The sequence below is a fragment of the Eubalaena glacialis genome, chromosome 7 (genome assembly GCF_028564815.1).
Source record: "Eubalaena glacialis isolate mEubGla1 chromosome 7, mEubGla1.1.hap2.+ XY, whole genome shotgun sequence".
NCBI lineage: Eukaryota > Metazoa > Chordata > Mammalia > Artiodactyla > Balaenidae > Eubalaena > Eubalaena glacialis.
In genome coordinates this window covers 82,891,549-82,912,859 of record NC_083722.1, presented here as the reverse complement: position 1 = coordinate 82,912,859, position 21,311 = coordinate 82,891,549, and positions in this window count along the sequence as shown.

Genomic DNA, 21,311 nt, shown 5'->3' with positions numbered 1-21,311 from the left:
ATTTATTAGATGTTTGATCTTGGATGACTTGCCTAACTCCGCAGAGCTTCAGTTTTCTCATCTGCAAAATGGAGATAACTCTCTAAAATATCTATTTGTTAAGGCTGCTATATGCATTGGTCCTAATGTAAGTAAGAAAAAGCAGCTTGAGCTAACTTGGGCAAAAAGGGGTTCTCTTACAAGGACAAAATTAAGGTCTCAGAGAAATAGGGTATCTGTGGACTTCACTGTCCAAACAGTGAAAGGGAGCACTCGTATAACTGAACTGGAAAAACCAGATCGTGCTGTCACCCTACATGGAGACCAAGGCCAGGAAGGCAGCCAGGCCTCAGGAAAGGTTGATGCTGGGCACAGGATGCTGCCAAGAACTCATACAGTGCTCTCTCCCCATCTCTTGACTGTTTCTCTCTGTGAATCTACCTCATTCTTTCCCCACCCTGTTGGTTGCTCACTTTGCTCCAGGCTGCTAGCCGAAGACAGCTTTACCAGAGTTCCTGAGCATAGCTGCTACACGTCCGGCTACATGAAGACAATCTCCTTGATTTCTGCTGATCTCAATTCCAAATCACAAGGGCGTAATTCTGATTGGTCCAGCTGGGGTAAGATGGTACCCAAGGTTGGTCTAATTTGATGAAGCTGGGGCACAGGGTCACACTGTACAGGATGTTTGCTGGGGAGGAGATCTATTGCTTTTGATAGTGAGGCTTGTTAAAGTGACCTGGAAGGATACCCTAAAAGGTGTTCACTACCTTTGGTAAGAATATATGAGTAGTTATTGAAAAAGATAACTAGAATGACCTAGTCAATGAGAGTTATATGAGATGAATTAAAATTGACCTTGCAGTTTTCATCCACATAAGCTATTTGTTTTCTGAGTGGGATAATGCAGTTGGTAATTTGAATGCCAAAATGTTCACCACTGAGATCTCGACACTCGTAAAAAAAAGTCTACTCAGCAGCCCGAACCTGGAGAGTTACAGTGTGGACTTCTGCTATGCTCTCCAGACCAGGCACAGTAGAGCTGCCCTGCCAGTCCTGGAGGGTGGACCGTGGCTCCTCATCACCACCCAGGGTGAGAGTGGAGACTTCATGGCCTTTTCTGGGACCACATTGCACGTATTTCAGGAGACATCTTATTGTAGACACAAGATGACTCAGCTCTGCCCAGATGTTTCTGATCAGAAGTCCCCAAATATCATGCATGTGAAGGAGAAAAACAAAAATTTGGAAGCAAAACTACAAATGCTTTCCAATTGCAGAGTTGAGTGTTAGGCCTGCCTTCTGGCCTTCAATGAGTTGGTTTATAATATAATACGAATAGAGTCGTTTGGAGATGGAAGGAACTAATGGTCTGTCTGACTGCCGAGGAATCAGCAGGATTCCTGGAATAAGTGAGACCATATCCTTACAAACCCAAAGGCTCTTTCATAAATTGTATGTTCTCAAGATTCTCTGGAATGCTTCCCTAAAACCAAAACAACAGCTCTAGGCTATCGACTGGGGCTCCAAATAAGCATATTTATTTGATCAATTATTGATATGACTTCTAAACAGAGCAATGATTCATCTTCTCAATGAGTGTTTCTCAAATGCTCCATTGAAAGTCCACTTTTGTTACGACTTCTCCCTTCTCTGTTTCATTCGTCTTCCTCCTCAGGCTCTTCTAACTTTTGCCAGTGAATGCCTCTCTGCCCCCTCTCGCACACACACTCATTTTTCCTAAGCAAGGAGCATGAGGAGCATCCCTTCCTTTCTGCCGAGCTCTCCCCAACGTGCTGCAGTGTGCTTACAAGTCTACACAGCAGAACGTTACACTGGAAGTTCTGACCGCGGTGCCGAGACATGAGAAAGAGCAGATTCCAAAGAGGTGCCATAAGCAAAACGGTCAAAAGAAATGTCTAGAAAGCGGTTTCCTGACTTTTGAGTGCCTCGCCTCTGATGAGGCTATACAAGGGCCGGGCAGTCAGAAACTACGGAGAGGGTGTTTGGGGAGAGAACTGTGGGTGAGCTCTAAGTCCTCGCTGCACCCTACCCGCTATGGGGAAGGAATGAGGCCCAGTTCCAGGAGAAAGGCTTCAATGGAGAGTTTGCTACGTGTGCTCCACAGCCAAGGGGCCCAGGAGACTGGGCTCCGACTCCTGCCTGAGAAAGCGAGCAGGTGGGAGTTACACAGAGATGGCTGCATTGGGATTGGCCTCCACTCCCAGAACACGTCAAGGTTAAGGAAGCATGACTCTTTTCTAGGAATCAGATGTGGATTGCAGAGGATTGAAGATGAGGGCTGACCTGGGAGCCACTTTACCTCCTTCTCAGGAGCCTGCCTGACAGAGCAAAGCAAGTCCCCCCGAGAGTCGCCATGTGAAGAGGATGACGGCACAACTCAGGGGCTGAGGCGGGGTGGCAGCTGGAGGGACAGAATGAACTGCTTGTGGCACAGGGGGCCCAGCTGAAGCAAAGGTCTCACAGGAGAAAGAGTCAGCTTTAAATATGTCACGCTGGGACGTCACCCTGCCATCTTCTAGTGGTGCCACCCAAGTAAGAAACTTTCTTCCATGCCCCACCCCCAGGCCTCCTCCCTTCCCAGGTTCCAAGCCTCGGGGCCACAGTGAAGGCAGAAACTCTCAGGTGGCAGAGAAGGTAAGACATTAAAATCCTGCTGTGTCCCTTCCCAGACTGTGGCCTTGAATGGAATGGCAAGTTGTTCCCCAGAGACTGAAACATTTAAAATTAAGTAACTAAACTTATTTGTGAAATTTTAAAGTGACCACAGTGCTTAGGGAGATCAGAAAATTCTGAGACTGGCTGAACTTTCAACTAGGAACACTGGAAGAATGCCTTCCACTGAGTGAATCTTTAGTGGCCTGTGTAAGACAAAGATAAAGTTGCTCCAGCGATTATGTCTCACGAACCCTGCTTGTTCAACTTTCTGATTGCCTCTCCAGATATTGCCATGGAAATGAAAACTCAGAGAAGCATTCATAGGTCAAAAACAACATTACTGATTCCTCTGGTGAGCTGAGGTAACAAGACTGACATGAAAATACCTCTTATGTTTAATTTCTTGGGACTTCTGACTCTTGGGGTTAAAAAAAAATAGTTCCTGCAACAAAAGCAAACACATCTGTTGTCTAGTAAGTTCAAGTGACCAGTAGCTGTGGACTCAATTCAACCACTTGGATCTTTGGAAAATTCAAATCAAAACGTGTGACTTTCCCTGCTCAAAACTCTCCCGCCACTCTTGAATTCTTTCAAGTCAAAAGCCCTTTTACAAGGCTTGTGAGGCCTTTCGTGATCTGACCACCTGTCTCTCAAGCTCCCTCTCCTGCAGCACTGAGGCCCCAGTTTGATCAACCGTGTTCAGTCCGAGCAGCACGCCATGCACTTCCTGACTGTGGGTCTTCGTACAGGCGGCTCCTCGCCCTTGACCATCATCTATCCACGCACCATTTACCCAGCTCAATCCAACACAGCTTTGGGGCCTCAGTGCAGGAGCTGCTTCTGCTAGGGAGCCTCCTTAGACATTCTGTGTCTCTGAGAGGGGCACCCTCTAATGTCTCAGACAGCCCAATACGGCAGTTGTCACGCCCTGTGGTACGGGTGTGTCTCCCTCTTTGTCTCTTCTACACACCCTCAGCACTACAAAGGCAGGGACCTATCCCCAGCTCCTTCTCCGGGGCCTCCAGAAACGTCCTGCAATGACTGTCAAGACCAGAAATGGCCCAGATCAGAGCACTCAGTACATCAAGAATGCAGTTAGAAATTTTGGGAGAAAATTTTCCAAAGACAACACAGAAGGTCAGAAGTTCAAGTGGGTGTAGGTGAAGTAGCAGGGGTTTACCAAACCAGGGGAGGCCATGCTGTGAAATCTCAGCTGTGACGGGAAGGGCACGTGGCTCATCATCACTTCCCTACCTACCTCTACCTGGGTGACAGATCTGTCTTGACCAGGAGCTCCTTACACAGAGCAGCACATTTTGCAAAGAAGAAGTAGTAGTCCAACCAGAAAGCTAGTCTTGATATCCAAGGGATACATAGAGGAGTGAGGAGCAAGTAAAGCAATAATTAATGGTCAGTCCTAATAGTGTCCTTCAGTAATACCTAGGCCATTACTGGCAATGATGCTTTTAAATAAGTGAAATATAACCTGGGAATTCCTCTGATTCCATGACATAAAATTTCAAGGCTCTGTCCAAGAACAGAAAAGAATAATAAAAGTATAGGTTTCCTTAGTTTCTTAAAATATTACTTTGCCAGTTCTTAATTTTAAAGACATCCTTGTTTATCCATGCTCTCATTACATTTTACCAGGCAAAGTCCTCACTCTACGAAGTGCAGTATTAAGAGTGGCGAGCTTCACCACCACATATGGATTATGCTGGGAATTTCCATTTTCAAATCCACATTTCTCATCATGGCTCTGCGCTCTCTTGCTTTGGTCAGTCCATCTGTCTGTCTGTCTCTCTAGATGCATATTTTCCTCATCTTTGCTTCTCTCCTACAAATTTACTGTGCTCTCCTCTCCCCTTTTGTAGTCTGGTCCCCTGTGACTCTGTCTAAATGGCACAAAGATACTCTACTCTCTCCAGGTTCACGTGGTACATGTCAGTCACATGCAAAGACTGATGAGTGGATTCTAAATTTCAATTCCAAAGTCACAGACGAATGAACCTGATTGGCCCTACTTAGAACAGATGGTCCAACATGGCTGTAAGTAACCCACCTCCACAGGGTGTCAAGGGAGGGGTAATTGTGGGAGAAAGGCAGTAATTGTGACCTAGGCAGACCCTCTAAAATGTCCAGTACAACTAGGTACCTACTAAAGGTATGTTAAATGGAATGGAAATCAGAGAATTGGGGTAAATAATTTATATTTAATTTAAAATTTTACTTTCTTCTTAAGGGCACCTAAATTTAAGAAACAAAATAATTATAGCAGCATTTTCATAAATTAAGTAGTATTAGGCTTAACCCAAGTCACGGCTGGGTGCCCAGCACAGCAGGGGTTTAATAAAGGCTTGTTAACTTTCTAGAACTCTACTGAATTTAATTTAGCTTGATTTAGCATTTCCTATATGCAAAGTGCTTGACAACAATTGTATTTCCTGATATTTGCAATCTTCCTGGGGACCTGAAATGCTATAATGCTAGTTCTTTATTTCATAAATGGAAAGACATTTTTGCCCAGAGAGGTTCCTTTATTGCGGGGAGGTGGCAATGGTGGTTAAGGACACCAGATTAGGGCCAGATCTTAGCTCCTTCATTCACTAGCTTTGTGTTCTTGGTCAAGATATATAATTTCTTTGAACTTCACTTTCCTAGTTCTTAAATTGATGTAATAGAATTTACCATGCCAACGTTTTACGAGGATGAATTGAGAGCCTGGGGTGTAGAAAGTGCTCAATATATTAGCTTTTAGTAATTGTAATAGCTACTGTGGTACAAAAGTTTACAGTGCGTTAGGAAACAGTTCCTTTCCTAAAGAAGATTCCCAGGAACACCATGACACAAATGGTTTAGGCTCATGTTGCCGTTTGCATGACAGCTCCGTGTAACTGGTACTCTCTGGTCATCCGTTCAAGTCCATGCTTCTTTCCTAGAGTCACAGAATTACCTCTTCCCTTAGGTGTGGGCCTGTTGTATCTTCCTCTTTAAGGGACAGGCCAAGCTCCGGAATACTGACCTGAAGGGCTGGAGGAGTAATTACCTGAGGTAATTACCTCACTGATCTTACCTGAAGAGCAGCGAAGCTAAGGGTCAGTTATGGAGAAGCCACACAAGTTGTCAAGGTAGAGCACGGGAGCATTGTGTGAGCACTGGAACAGGTTCAAAAGAAACCTGAGCGAGGGGAGAGGGCCCAGTGTCCAGAATGACACCGGGTACCTGGAGCATGGTGTGTACACTCCAGAGGCAGCAGCCAGGTGTGGGGAGTGGGAGGCTGGGGAGAGGGGAGCTAGAATTAAAAGCACAGGGTAGGGGCAGAGGTCATTATGCAAATGTGCTACTAGTCTTAACAGGGACCAGGAAGCCATTTACATGTGATCATAATAATCATATGCTAATTACTGTAACAGTGATTTTGTGTTGATTGGCTCTCTCACCACCAATCGAAAGAACTCAAAGCTGTTGTCCTACTAATGTGGTTCATGGTGTTATGTTCAGAGAAGATAAGTTAGATCAGACTACAGGATCAGAGTTGGTGCATCCATGTTGTGTAAAATCCTTGACTTCGTCATTAACTATGGGTGCAGAACCATCTTTAATTCATCTGAATACCATTTAATCATTCATCGAACACTTCATTTATTCCACTAACATTGTTGTGTAGAACCCCATGAGACCTGAATCATCGTGGCCCTCCAGTCTGAAGAGAGAAATAGCTAAGTGCACCATGTATGCAAATAGTGAATGCTTTAGGCGGCTTAAACTTGCTTCTTACTAATTTGGGAAGTGAAAAAAGTAAAAAACACAGGAAAGAGTGCAAAAAACATAGGAAAGTTGGCAGATACAACCCATGTCTCTTTCATCTATGCTGCCAGGGCTAAAAACTCTTGCCTGAGCTACAGAAGGTCAACAGATGGCCAAAGCATCAACCAGAGAAGCAAGTTCAGCTTGAATTCAGCTCATTAGGATTCTAGGTCAGCCTTCAGGCAGGAAGCATGAACTCACAGGTCAGTGGAAACAGACAGGGGTTGATGTGATTGCCCTTCAACATTAAGACCCCATGGCTCCTGCGTTTGAGCCTGGCGACACGGAAGGAAAGGGCAATGGTGCACCTTCAAGCCGGAAATAATAGGAATGCAGCCTACGGTTACAGCCCCAAGTCAGAGGAAACAAATGTGTCCTACAAGACTGATGTTCACAGGAAATTGCTGTCTTGGGAGACAGTTCCTAAGTTGAGCTTCTCAAATCTGGCAGAGTTTACATAGCTAAATCCCACATGAGAGTTCATGGTCAGGCATTCTTTACAGTGTAAAATCATTTTTGAAGGGAATTAACAGCACTGGACAGTGGCCATGTTACTCCTGGAAGAAATGATCATTGAAGCAAAACACTGCTGTTCTACAAGTTCTCTACTCATTCATCCAGTCTCAGGAACCTACCATGGAAGGGATGACTAAGAAGCTCTGAATTACAGCAACGCAAGGTAATGGCCCCTCTTCAAGAAGAAGAGAAACAACTGGTCAGCAAGAATATAGCAGAGGAGATCATTCAGTGTATACCATGGCACTAAGCTGTGTAGCCTGGGTACTCTGTGGAGTGAGGACTTCTCCTTGACAAATTTTGTTAAGAGAATGAATAAACAAGAATGCCTTTTAAAATTAAGAACTGGCAAAATGATATTGTGAGGGATCGACCTGTACTTTTTCTGTTTTGGGAGAAAGCTTTATAATTTTAGACCATGCTATTAGAATTCCCAAGTACTGTTCACTTCCTATTTAGCACCATTGCCAATAATGTCCTAGATGTTGCTAATCACCAGAATACATAGAAGCTTTCAGATTTGCTCCGCCAGGCACATAGCACCTGATCTGCACGCACTCCATGAAGCAGACCGCATCTCTCCTCTCAATCCAGACCTCAGAGAGACTCCTTCAATATTCCAAACCCTCAGGAAAGATTAAAGAGAGATACAACCTAGAAAAAATAAGTAAATCAGCCCCAGTTTGCTTCACAGAAAGAATGAGGACTTAGTAGTCTGCACATCAGTGTTTCTTTTCACATGGTGAAAAGATATGTCATTCTCTGTTTAATTAATTATGGACCATTTAAAACACACTGACAATAAAACAGTGTTGTGTACTAGTGGGAAAAGAAATGAGATGAAAAAATATGCCTGTCCCATTATTCATTTGTATTGATCTAGATGTATAACCCTACACATCACAATTTGACAAAAGGTTAAATATTAACAGAAGAATCATTAATCTAACAAAACACAACAGTAGCTCTCCTGGTTGGCTTTATGTGTATCGTGGGGCTCTAGATGGACTGAGGAACCCTTCAGACTAGCGTTTAGTACCTCTCTTTATAGATCTGGCGATGAACGGGACTGTATCGTAAGACAAATACTAAGAGGTGGTTAACTCCAAAGGTCTTGTTATAACGATGGAGGGTTCTCACTATGAAGTGCCAGCCATATAAACTGCAGAGGTCTCTTACAAATGAAAACATACAAAACATCTAGCATGGGGATTGGCACAAATAAATTTTTTAAAATTATTTTAAAGTATTTTAGGCACTATAGTGTCTTCAGGGATAGAAGAAACATTTAAGTGAATTTTAGCAGTTCCTCCAGTTGTATTACAATACATTTTTCTTCTGTTGAATTCAATTCATTTTTATAAAAGTATTTTATTTTGTGTCCTTCTATCCTTCCTTCCCATTATCCTTTAATTCCTGAATCCACCCATGCATTCATCAACCTGCATTCATCTATGCACTCACCCATGCAGCAATCCACATACCCAGCCATGCATCCGTCCATGCTCCCATCCATCCATCCATCCATGCACCACTGATGCATCTATTCATTTCTCTATCCATTTGACATTTGGGAGAATAAGTTTTGGGTGGAAGACGTGTTAGATTTTGGACAAAGGGGAAGGCTGAAGCCTGAAGATAAGTGACTTACTTCTTAAGAATTGAAAGAAAAAGAAAAGTTGAAATTTCAAATAAAATATAACAAAGAAGACCTGACCACTATAAAAGTTATAGTCTGAAGGTTTATACTAGAAAAGCATATGATCATTTTCCATAAAAATCTTTCATTGAGATAACTAAACTCATTTTTCTGAAGAGAAGAGAGATAACACTTCACCTTTACTAAGCCACGCAAAACAGTCCTAATCAATCCCAAAGGCACTTCACTGTGCAAATTTATTACATTTTGCAATGGTCCTATGGATCTATTTTATATCATCCTTAAAATTATTGCCCATATCAACCAAAATTGGGTACTCCACACACAAAAGCACAAATACACAATGACATTCAGAAGAGGAATTAGATTACCTAAAGAATAGGTGGGTGATCAGATTTAAAGGGCCACTTCTAACCTAGATCTTGCTGTGTATTTTTATAGTACTCTCCTTATAATACCTTAGTAATCTGAAGCTATTTTATTCACCAATACAGAATCCTTGCGAAGTTAGTGGTCTTTCATCCATCATTTAAACAGCTCCTAAAAATCCCCTTCCTGCACAAAATCTCCTAAGGGGGAAGGGATGGTTTTCTCTGATTTCTCTTTCCTGGATCTGAAACAAATCCATGGCTAATCATTTTTCGCTATATTCTTAAACATGCACTGACCTTCAATGTGAAATGCTGCCTAGTGGCTCTCTGTATTTCTGGGCAGGGGTCCAAGTTCATTTACATCTTTTCTGTAGGACCCGAAAGCCTTCAGGACAGGGACTAAATCAGCAACATGCAGATCATGGGGAAACATGGAATTCTGGTAAATCTGTAATGCAGCAAAAGTTACCACCTCTACTTTTAAATCGAAAATAAAGGAACTGAGGTAGTGTGAGAAATGGACACACAAGGAATCACAAACCACTACAAAGGAGATTTTTAAATTCTTTGAGTCATTTCAGAGGAGAAAACCAGTTCAATTTTCAAGCCCTGTATATTGGAGGGCAAAATTTCGTCAGAACCTGGGTGTTCTAAAAAATACTTTCCAATCTGTAATTTATAGAGGTCCATTTTTGCTTGCCTTTTTACTCTATGTAGTCCTGGCCAACTTCAAAGACTGATGAAATCTGAGAGTGATATTAGATTTAACACCATTTCAAGATGGGCTTTAAGCTGAGCACAGATGAGTTGGGCAGGAAAGGAAAGAGAAAGGAAGAGAAAGGTTCTACAGATGAAACTCCTGGCCTTATAGCAAATTGAAGTATTATTATTTCAGTCCCCTCCAGAAATCTCTGGGGTGGTCCATGATGCTCTCAGATCATGCTGCTTCTCATGGTGACATCTGAATAAAGACATTATGGGGTAGAATAGATTGTAAATTTATATGCCACCCAACCAGAATGAGAAATTTCCTGAAATCAATGTCATTTTATGACACTACTCCTTGTTTACCAGGCATGGAAAGTTTGGCCTGTGCTAAGCAGAGAACCAGTTCTACAGGGTCAGCATCTCAGCAGTTATTTTCTTCAAGCTTAGCTCCCTAGTACAAGGGACCAGTTACGGAATACTGAGAACAGTTTAATGATTTCTCACTTTGCCTTCAGGGGCATCATCAAAATCATCTTGTTCTGATTCTGTCAGAAACCAAGATTTTAAGCAAGTAGCTAAACAAAAATCTCCATAAAATGAAAGATGCAAAATAAGATTTAAAGTGATAAAATGTTTAGAAGCTGTGGTTCACAATTCTCGAAGCATAGAATAAGAGTTAAAAAATATGACATTTCTAGTGAGCCAAAAATTACTATCCAATATAAATTCTTTCTGATATGCTGGCAATTCGATCTCAATACCATTTGTTTAAGATTAAAGTAGTAATCTCACACTGGTTTTTTTAGCTTTATGCCTGGATAGTAACAAGAGATATTTTAAAAATTCAAACAGCCTTTTAAAATTTAAAATTAAAATCTATCCTAAATGATAGAATTAAGGTTACAATACAGGCTGCTTAATATGGATTTTAAACATAATTTTTACATGATGTAGTTGCAAATTATGGCTATGGAGTCTGTAGGCCTAGGTTAACTATATATCAACTCAGCTAAACATTAGTTAAGCACTTGTGCAATTTATTTAACCTGTCAGTGTCTATTTCCTCAGCTATAAAATGGGGATAAGAGTCACTATTTCACAGTCATTGTGAAGATTAGAGAGAATACATCTAAGGTTCTTAGTTATAGTACAGTCACATGATATGCTTTCCATTAATAATAGCTTTTTCTATCAGTGTCAATGAATTGAATCCTCAAATCTTTCCTAAATTTTCTTATCCTGCAACCAAAGTTTTAAATAATTCCAGAAGTGTTAATTCTTAAATACTTCTACTACTTCCAATATACAAGCAAGATGGAGAAGGGCTCCTAGTTGAGATTATCACCTCCATCCATTTCTTTCCTTCAGTATGTATCTGCTGGAGAACCTGCACCATTTGAGCTGTGGAGTTTCCGACCGTTTGGAGTTTTGCTGGTTGCACACTCAGGGCATTTCAACACACTCCTCTGTCCTTGGTATTTCTTGAAAATTGACAGTCAAACCCAGAGGCCTGATCAGATCAGGTTTGATTCCTTTAGCAAAACTAATGGTGGTAGTGTGTTGCTTTTCCTGGAGACATGCTGTGTTGTAGTTTTACTCTTTTTTGATGTTAGCAGTCATTAATTCTCAATGCCTGAATATCTCATGAATTCATAATGATTCAGGACCACAAAATTCAAATTCAGGACTACAGGAATTTTACTTAATTTTTCTAGATTACGCCTACATACATATGTAAGCCTCAGAATAGCAATATTAACACCACCAATTACTATTCCTGAAAATAGTTAAAACTGTTTTGTTTTGTTTTTTTTACATACATCCTATAATCACATCCCTCCCCCATTTTATGGTTGTACTGTGTCTGCATTGTGAGGTCATAGAGCCACTACTTAGCATCATCTTCCTCCTTTTTAGTCAAAGATATAGAAGTTACAATACATTTAATGTCCACTGCTGACTTGTATATTGGTGCTTATAGTCTTTTTACTGACCTAAAGCAGATACTCCAGGAGAATCCTTTAAAACAAACAAAAATTCATGGGATGATATTCCGTGAATTTTCACGTGTTATAATTATGTGCCCTTTATGAAGTTTATTTTGGGTAGACATTAACTCTTCCCTTATGTCTTCTTTCTTTCACTTTCCTCTGAATTAAAATGTTGTCGAAAAGCCTGATGAGGAGATTGGTTCAAGATGGCAGAGTAGAAGGACGTGCTCTCACTCCCTCTTGCGAGAACACCAGAATCACAACTAACTGCTGAACAATCATCGACAGGAAGACACTGGAACTCACCAAAAAAGATACCCCACATCCAAAGACAAAGGAGAAGCCAAAATGAGAGGATACGAGGGGCACAATCACAATAAAATCAAACCCCATCACTGCTGGGTGGGTGACTCACAAACTGGAGAACACTTATACCACAGAAGTCCACCCACTGGAGTGAAGGTTCTGAGCCCCATGTCAGGCTTCCGAACCTGGGGGTCCGGCAACAGGAGGAGGAATTCCTAGAGAATCAGACTTTGAACACTAGAGGGATTTAACTGCAAGACTTCAACAGGGCTGGGGGAAACAGAGACTCCACTCTTGGAGGGCACACACAAAGTAGTGTGTGCATCAGGACCTAGGGGAAGGAGCAGTGACCCCATAGGAGACTGAACCAGACCTCCCTGCTAGTGTTGGAGGGTCTCCTGCAGAGGCGGGGGGTGGATCTCTCTCACCGGGAGGAAAAGGACACTGGCAGCAGAAGTTCTGGAAAGTACTCCTTGGCGTGAGCCCTCCCAGAGTCTGCCATTAGCCCCACCAAAGAGCCCGGGTAGGCTCCAGTGTTGGGTCGCCTCAGGCCAAACAACCAACAGGGAGGGAACCCAGCCTTACCCATCAGCAGAGAAGTGGATTAAAGTTTTACTGAGCTCTGTCCACCAGAGCAACAGCCAGCTCTACGCACCACCACTCCCTCCCATCAGGAAACTTGCACAAGCCCCTTAGATAGCCTCATCCACCAGAGGGCAGACAGCAGGAGCAAGAAGAACTACAATCCTGCAGCCTGTGGAACAAAAACCACATTCACAGAAAGATAGACAACATGAAAAGGCAGAGGGCTATGTACCAGATGAAGGAACAAGATAAAACCTAAGAAAAACAACAAAATGAAGTGGAGATAGGCAACCTTCCAGAAAAAGAATTCAGAATAACGGTAGTGAAGATGATCCAGGACCTCGGAAAAAGAATGGAGGCAAAGATCAAGAAGATGCAAGAAATATTTAACAAAGATCTAGAAGAATTAAAGAACAAACAGAGATGAACAATACAATAACTGAAACAAAAACTACACTAGAAGGAATCAATAGCAGAATAACTGAGGCATTAGAACGAATAAGTTACCTGGAAGACAGAATGGTGGAATTCACTGCTGCGGAAGAGAATAAAGAAAAAAGAATGAAAAGAAATGAAGACAGCCTAAGAGACCTCTGGGACAACATTAAACACAACAACATTCGCATTATAGGGGTCCCAGAAGGAGGAGAGAGAGAGAAAGGCCCCGAGAAAATATTTGAAGAGATTATAGTCGAAAACTCCCCTAACATGGGAAAGGAAGTAGCCACCCAAGTCCAAGAAGCGCAGAGAGTCCTATACAGGATAAACCCAAGGAGAAACATGCCGGGACACATAGTAATCAAATTGGCAAAAATTAAAGACAAAGAAAAATTATTGAAAGCAGCAGGGAAAAACGACAAATAACATACAAGGGAACTCCCATAAGGTTAAAAGCTGATTTCTCAGCAGAAACTCTACAAGCATGAACAGAGTGGCATGATATACTTTAAGTGATGAAAGGGAAGAACCTACAATCAAGATTACTCTACCTGGCAAGGATCTCATTCAGATTTGATGGAGAAATCAAAAGCTTTACAGATAGGCAAAAGCCAAGAGAATTCAGCACCACCAAACCAGCTCTACAACAAATGCTAAAGGAACTTCTCTAAGTGAGAAACACAAGAGAAGAAAAGGACCTACAAAAACAAACCCAAAACAATTAAGAACATGGTCATAGGAACATACATATCAATAATTATCTTAAACGTGAATGGATTAAATGCTCCAACCAATAGACACAGGCTTGCTGAATGGATACAAAAACAAAACCCATATATATGTTGTCTAAAAGAGACCCACTTCAGACCTAGGGAAACAAACAGACTGAAAGTGAGGGGATGGAAAAAGATATTCCATGCAAATGGAAATCAAAAGAAAGCTGGAGCAGCAATACTCATATCCGATAAAATAGACTTTAAAATAAAGAATGTTAGAAGACACAAGGAAGGACACTACATAATGATCAAGGGATCAATCCAAGAAGAAGATATAACAATTATAAAAATATATGCACCCAACATAGGAGCACCTCAATACATAAGGCAAATGCTAACAGCTATAAAAGAGGAAATCAACAGTAACACAATAATAGTGGGGGACTTTAACACCTCACTTACAGCAATGGACAGATCATCCAGACAGAAAATTAATAAGGAAACACAAGTGTGAAATGACACAAGAGACCAGATAGATTTAATTGATATTTATAGGACATTCCATCCAAAAACAGATTATACTTTCTTCTCAAGTGTGCAAGGAACATTCTCCAGGACAGATCACAGCTTGGGTCACAAATCAAGCCTCAGTAATTTTAAGAAAATTGAAATCATATCAAGCATCTTTTCTGACCACAACGCTATGAGATTAGAATCAATTACAGGGAAAATAACGTAAAAAACACAAACACATGGAGGCTAAACAATACGTTACTAAATAACCAAGAGATCACTGAAGAAATCAAAGAGGAAATAAAAAAATACCTAGAGACAAATGACAATGAAAACATGATGATCCAAAACCTATGGGATGCAGCAAAAGCAGTTCTAAGAGGGAAGTTTATAGCTATACAAGCCTACCTCAAGAAACAAGAAAAATCTCAAATAAACAATCTAACCTTACACCTAAAGGAAGTAGAGACAGAAGAACAAACAAAACCCAAAGTTAGCAGAAGGAAAGAAATCATAAAGATCAGAGCAGAAATAAATGAAATGGAAACAAAGAAAACAATTGCAAAGATCAATAAAACTAAAAGCTGGTTCTTTGAGAAGATAAACAAAATTGATAAACCTTTAGCCAGACTCAACAAGAAAAAGAGGGAGAGGACTCAAATCAATAAAATTAGAAATGAAAAAGGAGAAATTACAACAGACACCGCAGAAATACAAAGCATCCTAAGAGACTACTACAAGCAACTCTATGCCAATAAAATGGACAACCTGGAAGAAATAGACAAATTCTTAGAAAGGTATAGCCTTCCAAGACTGAACCAGGAAGAAATAGAAAATATGAACAGACCAATCACAAGTAATGAAGTTGAAACTGTGATTAAAAATCTTCCAACAAACAGAAGTCCAGGACCAGATGGCTTCACAGGTGAATTCTATCAAACATTTAGAGAATAGCTAACACCCATCCTTCTCAAACTCTTCCAAAAAATTGCAGAGGAAGGAACACTCCCCAACTCATTCTACAAGGCCACCATCACCCTGATAACCAAACCAGACAAAGATACTACAAAAAAAGAAAATTACAGACCAATATCACTGATGAATATAGATGCAAAAATCCTCAACAAAATACTAGCAAACAGAATCCAACAACACATTAAAATGATCATACACCATGATCAAGTGGGATTTATCCCAGGGATGCAAGGATTCTTCAATACATGCAAATCAATCAATGTGATACACCATATCAATAAATTGAAGAAGAAAAGCCATATGATCATCTCAATAGATGCAGAAAAAGCTGTTGACAAAATTTAACACTGACTTATGATAAAAACTCTTCAGAAAGTGGGCATAGAGGGAATCTACCTCAACATAATAAAGGCCACATATGACAGACCCACAGCAAACATCATTCTCAATGGTGAAAAACTGAAAGCATTTCCTCTAAGATTAGGAACAAGACAAGGATGTCCACTCTCACCACTATTATTCAACATAGTTTTGGAAGTCCTAGCCACGGCAATCAGAGAAGAAAAAGAAATAAAAGGAATACAAATTGGAAAAGAAGAAGTAAAACTGTCACTGTTTGCAGATGACATGATACTATACATAGAGAATCCTAAAGATGCCATCAGAAAACTACTAGAGCTAATCAATGAATTTGGTAAAGTAGCAGGATACAAAATTAATGCACAGAAATCTCTTGTATTCCTATACACTAATGATGAAAAATCTGAAAGAGAAATTAAGGAAATACTCCCATTTACCATTGCCACAAAAAGAATAAAATACCTCGGAATAAACCTACCTAGGGAGACAAAAGACCTGTATGCAGAAAACTATAAGACACTGATGAAAGAAATTAAAGATGATACCAACAGATGGAGAGATAGACCATGTTCTTGGATTGGAAGAATCAGTATTGTGAAAATGACTATACTACCCAAAGCAATCTACAGATTCAATGCAATCCCTACCAAATTACCAATGGCATTTTTTACGGAACTAGAACAAAAAATCTTAAAATTTGTATGGAGACACAAAAGACCCCGAATAGCCAAAGCAGTCTTGAGGGAAAAACACGGAACGGGAGGAATCAGACTCCCTGACTTCAGACTATACTACAAAGCTACAGTAATCAAGACAATATGGTACTGGCACAAAAACAGAAACATAGATCAATGGAACAAGATAGAAAGCCCAGAGATAAACCCACGCACCTATGGTCAACTAATCTATGACAAAGGAGGCAAGGATATACAATGGAGAAAAGACAGTCTCTTCAATAAATGGTGCTGGGAAAACTGGACAGCTACATGGAAAAGAATGAAATTAGAACACTCCCCAACACCATACACAAAAATAAACTCAAAATGGATTAGAGACCTAAATGTAAGACCGGACACTATAAAACTCTTAGAGGAAAACATAGGATGAACACTCTATGACATAAGTCACAGCAAGATCTTTTTTGATCCACCTCCTAGAGTAATGGAAATAAAAACAAAATAAACAAATGGGATCTAATGAAACTTAAAAGCTTTTGCACAGCAAAGGAAACCATAAACAAGATGAAAAGACAACCCTCAGAATGGGAGAAAATATTTGCACATCAATCAATGGACAAAGGGTTAATCTGCAATATATATAAACAGCTCATGCAGCTCTATATTAAAAAAACAAATAACCTGATCCAAAAATGGGCAGAAGACCTAAATAGACATTTCTCCAAAGAAGACATACAGACAGCCAAGAAGCACATAAAAAGCTGTTTAGCATCACTAATCATTAGAGAAATGCAAATCAAAACTACAATGAGGTATCACCTCACACGAGTTAGAATGGGCATCATCAGAAAATCTACAAACAACAAATGCTGGAGAGGGTGTGGAGAAAAGGGAACCCTCTTGCACTGTTGGTGGGAATGTAAAGTGATACAGCCACTGTGGAGAACAGTATGGAGGTTCCTTAAAAAAACTAAAAATAGAATTACCATATGACCCAGCAATCCCACTCCTGGGCATATACCCAGCGAAAACCATAGTTTAAAAGATACATGCATCCCAGTGTTCACTGCAGCACTATTTACAATAGCCAGGACATGGAAGCAACCTAAATGCCCATCGACAGATGAATGGTTACAGAAGATGTGGTACATATATACAATGGAATATTACTCAGCCATAAAAGGGAATGAAATTGGGTCATTGTTAGAGACGTGGATGCATCTAGAGACTGTCATACAGAGTAAAGTAAGTCAGAAAGAGATAAACAAATATCATATATTAACGCATATATGTGGAACCTAGAAAAATTGTATAGATGAACCAGTTTGCAGGGCAGAAATTGAGACATAGATGTAGAGAACAAATGTATGGACACCAAGGGGGGAAAGCGGTGGGGAGTGGGGGTGGTGGTGTGATGACTTGGGCGATTGGGATTGACATGTATACACTGATGTGTATAAAATGGATGACTAATAAGAACCTGTTGTATAAAAAAATAAATAAAATTCAAAAAGAAAGCACAGTAGGTTTTATAATCATAATAAATAACATAAATTTACAAATTGCAAAAAAATACTTTTGGATCATAATTTTATATAATTTAATAACTAATAATTCTTTATTAGTATTATATCTTGACAATAATAAGATTTTTCTGGCTTGCTTTTCTGCAACTTAATTTATTAAGAAATAAAAAATTATCGTTTTGGCAACTTAATTTCAATTAATATAATAGAAAGCGATGTCAGTTGCTGTTGGTAAATACAAGATTGTAAACAAAATTTTTGAATATTTCTGTTGATGCAACTGATACTAGAGCTCTTAAGAGTATTTTATATGCTGCAACAGCATAGTATATATAAATATCTGATAAATTAGTTTGAAATATAAATTCTAGTAAATCCAGAGCTGATGTCTCTAGTGGAACAATTTTTCTAGAAGTGATTTAACTCTTAAAACCAATCAATTTCATGTAATTCTGAATTTAATGTTAAAAGTAAATTTATACAGGAGCATTAAAAAAAACATCTGATGAAATCTAATATTCCTTTCCTTTCCCTTGCAAATCATATTTTTCTTTTACCTAGATGCCCAAAGTTTCTTTTTTTTCCTTTCTTGTTTTTTTTTTAATTCCAGACATTCTTTTGGAATGTATCTTGCTGTTGGTTAATATTGAAAAGTATGCCTTTTCAATGTGCATTTTCAATTTTTTTCAAATCCAGAAAAAATTTTTATTATATTTTTTGGTATTTGCTCAGCTCCTTTGCTTCAGTTTTCTTTCTCAGTAACTCTTATTATTCGTATATTGGATCTTCTTTGCCTGTCTTCAGTATTTGTCAATTTCATGCAAATCCTATGTTTTTATTTGATTTTTAAAAATGCCTTCCTTTTCATATTCTATTTTCTTATGGCATTATTTATTGTGTTTATTAACTCTTTTGGTTCTTTTACTTAAGCCATTATTTCTAAAATCTTTTTTTTTCTTTTTATTTCTATTCCTTTCTTGAGTTCTGTCATCTACCTTGAATTTTTCTAATTTTGATTTTTGTTGTTTTTTTCATGTCATATAATTTTCTTAATGTCTTAACTTGTTTTGAAATAGAATGTCACAATTTTGGTCTGTTTTCTGATCATCCTTTTCTGTCACCCTTTCATACTTTATAAGGATATATTCTACTACTTATTCTCTTTTTTTCTTTTAACAACTTTGTATGAGATTTAACCTGGATATTTTTAGATGGCTCATTTCTATGTGAAATTAGTTTCCTTGAAATTTTATAAGGAAGCTTGGTTCAGGGAAGATTTTTTTTTTTTTAAGTTCACAGTGAAATTGGGAAGTTCAACTGAACTACTACTTATGTAGCATTAAGTACTTTCAACCACTACTGAATATAGTATTGATGACCTGCTTTTTTGAGATTTTCTGTCTCTGTCCCTGTCTCACATTTTTATCTGGACCTTCTCTTTCTTTTGTATCTATTGACCCTGTCCTGTTCAATTTTGATTCCACTTCCAGCAGTTTCTCCTTGGTGTAGAGCCCTGTCATGAAAAAAACCTGTTTGGGTCAGTTTTGATATAGAAAAGATTGCTCCAGCTCCTTCATACCTAGCAGATACTCCCTGTTATAGGATGCAGCAAAACCACTCCCAGTTTTAGCTGCCACTTAAAAAACTGGCCTGCATGCATTTCCGTTAGTACCTGTTGGATCTTTTGGGGGCTCTTCCTCCTGTTCTCAGGTCTGTCAGATGCCCCATTGCTTTCCTCTGTTTTCTTGTTCTTTGTTTTCCCAGACAGATGTTGTTGACACCTACTTGTATTCTGCAGATTGTGGTATAACTTGTCATGTTGTTTTCCTTCAAATTTTTTTCATGAATTTTCATTTAGCTAACTAGTTTCCCTGTCTGATTTTATGTGATGATTTGAGAAGATCCAAACATTTCACTTCCACTGTCCATCTTCCCCTAATCCCCTGATTCGGTAGTTTTAACAAGCAAAAACTATCATTTGATTTGATTTACCATAAAGAAGATTTCTGAAAGGAAGAAAGTGTATCTGGACAAGTGAATTTGGGTTTTTGTCTGAGTACTTTAAATTTGTTTTTCAGGAGGGCAATGCTAGTTCCTGAATTTTAATGTTATCAAAACTATATTGGGGGCTTCCCTGGGGGCACAGTGGTTAAGAATCTGCCTGCCAAGGCAGGGGACACAGGTTCAAGCCCTGGTCCGGGAAGATCCCACATGCCGTGGAGCAACTAAGCCCGTGCACCACAACTACTGAGCCTGCACTCTAGAGCCCGTGAACCACAACTACTGAGCCCACGTGCCACAACTACTGAAGACTGTGTGGCTAGAGCCCGTGCTCTGCAACAAGAGAAGCCACCACAACGAGAAGTCTGCGCACCACAATGAAGAGTAGCCTCCGCTCACAGCAACTAGGGAAAGCCTGTGTGCAGCAACGAAGTCACAATGCAGCCAAAAAAACAAAACAAAACAAAAAACTATATTGGGAGACCACAGGTGTGAAATCAATTAAAAAAATAAGGAAATATCTTTAATTATGCAGTGATATTTGCAATTGATCCCGTAGGACTTTCTGTTTTCTCAACTCTATTTTCCACCTTAAACCTCAATGGATGGAATGTTCTAAAGCACTTAGAAGGTTGAGCCTGACCCCTGATGATCTGACTCTAAATGGACCACAGCCAGCAAATTACCAAACCAGGGCAGATCCTGTTGGCAGTGTCTGTGTTCTGGGCACTCTGTTCTTGTTTTCAACTAGGAGCAGAGGTTTTCTTAAATGCAAATCTTCCTATAATTCTGCGTTGACTTACAACGTACAGGTAGGGTGAATTACTTTATTGGAGAAAAAAAATTTACTTAGGGGAAAATAATACTGCCAGATATTTCTGTCTATTCCATTGTAGTACAAAATCAGACAAGCACATGAAAGACGGTACTGATAAAAGCATCTTACTATTTCAAAAGTAATAATTTTACAATTTAAGCTATAATTCTCAGGGCTCCCAAATTGAAAGATGTACAATATGTAGAGTAATTAGTGTCAACTAATTAAGACATTGTCAATAATTTTCAATAGCTCTATGTGGCTAAATAATACGAGTCCATTCCAGCAGATTTTTGTGGTTGGGCATCAGCTTCCAGGATTCAACATCTTTTCTGTCTCACCTGAGAATTTCCACGCCATATATCAGGGAGAAGGTATCTTATTTGCCTCATCTTTTTGTGCACGTCTCTTCCAGTCCTGCTTGCCATCTGGCCGTACTTTGAATGCTGCCCAGCAAGGAACTGAGTTTCGATGGTGCCAAAAAGAAGAAAGACCAACTCCTTTGGCCTTATTTCTTTAAAAAAATAAATAAATCCCATCATGGATGTACAACTAAGTCCTGGTACTTCACGATAATAATAATTTTCATTGTTACAGTCAGGTACTTAAGCCTTCTTGGATAGAAAGCCAAGAGAGAGAGAGAGAGAGAGAGAGACTGACTTACAGAGATAGATATAGCCACGTAG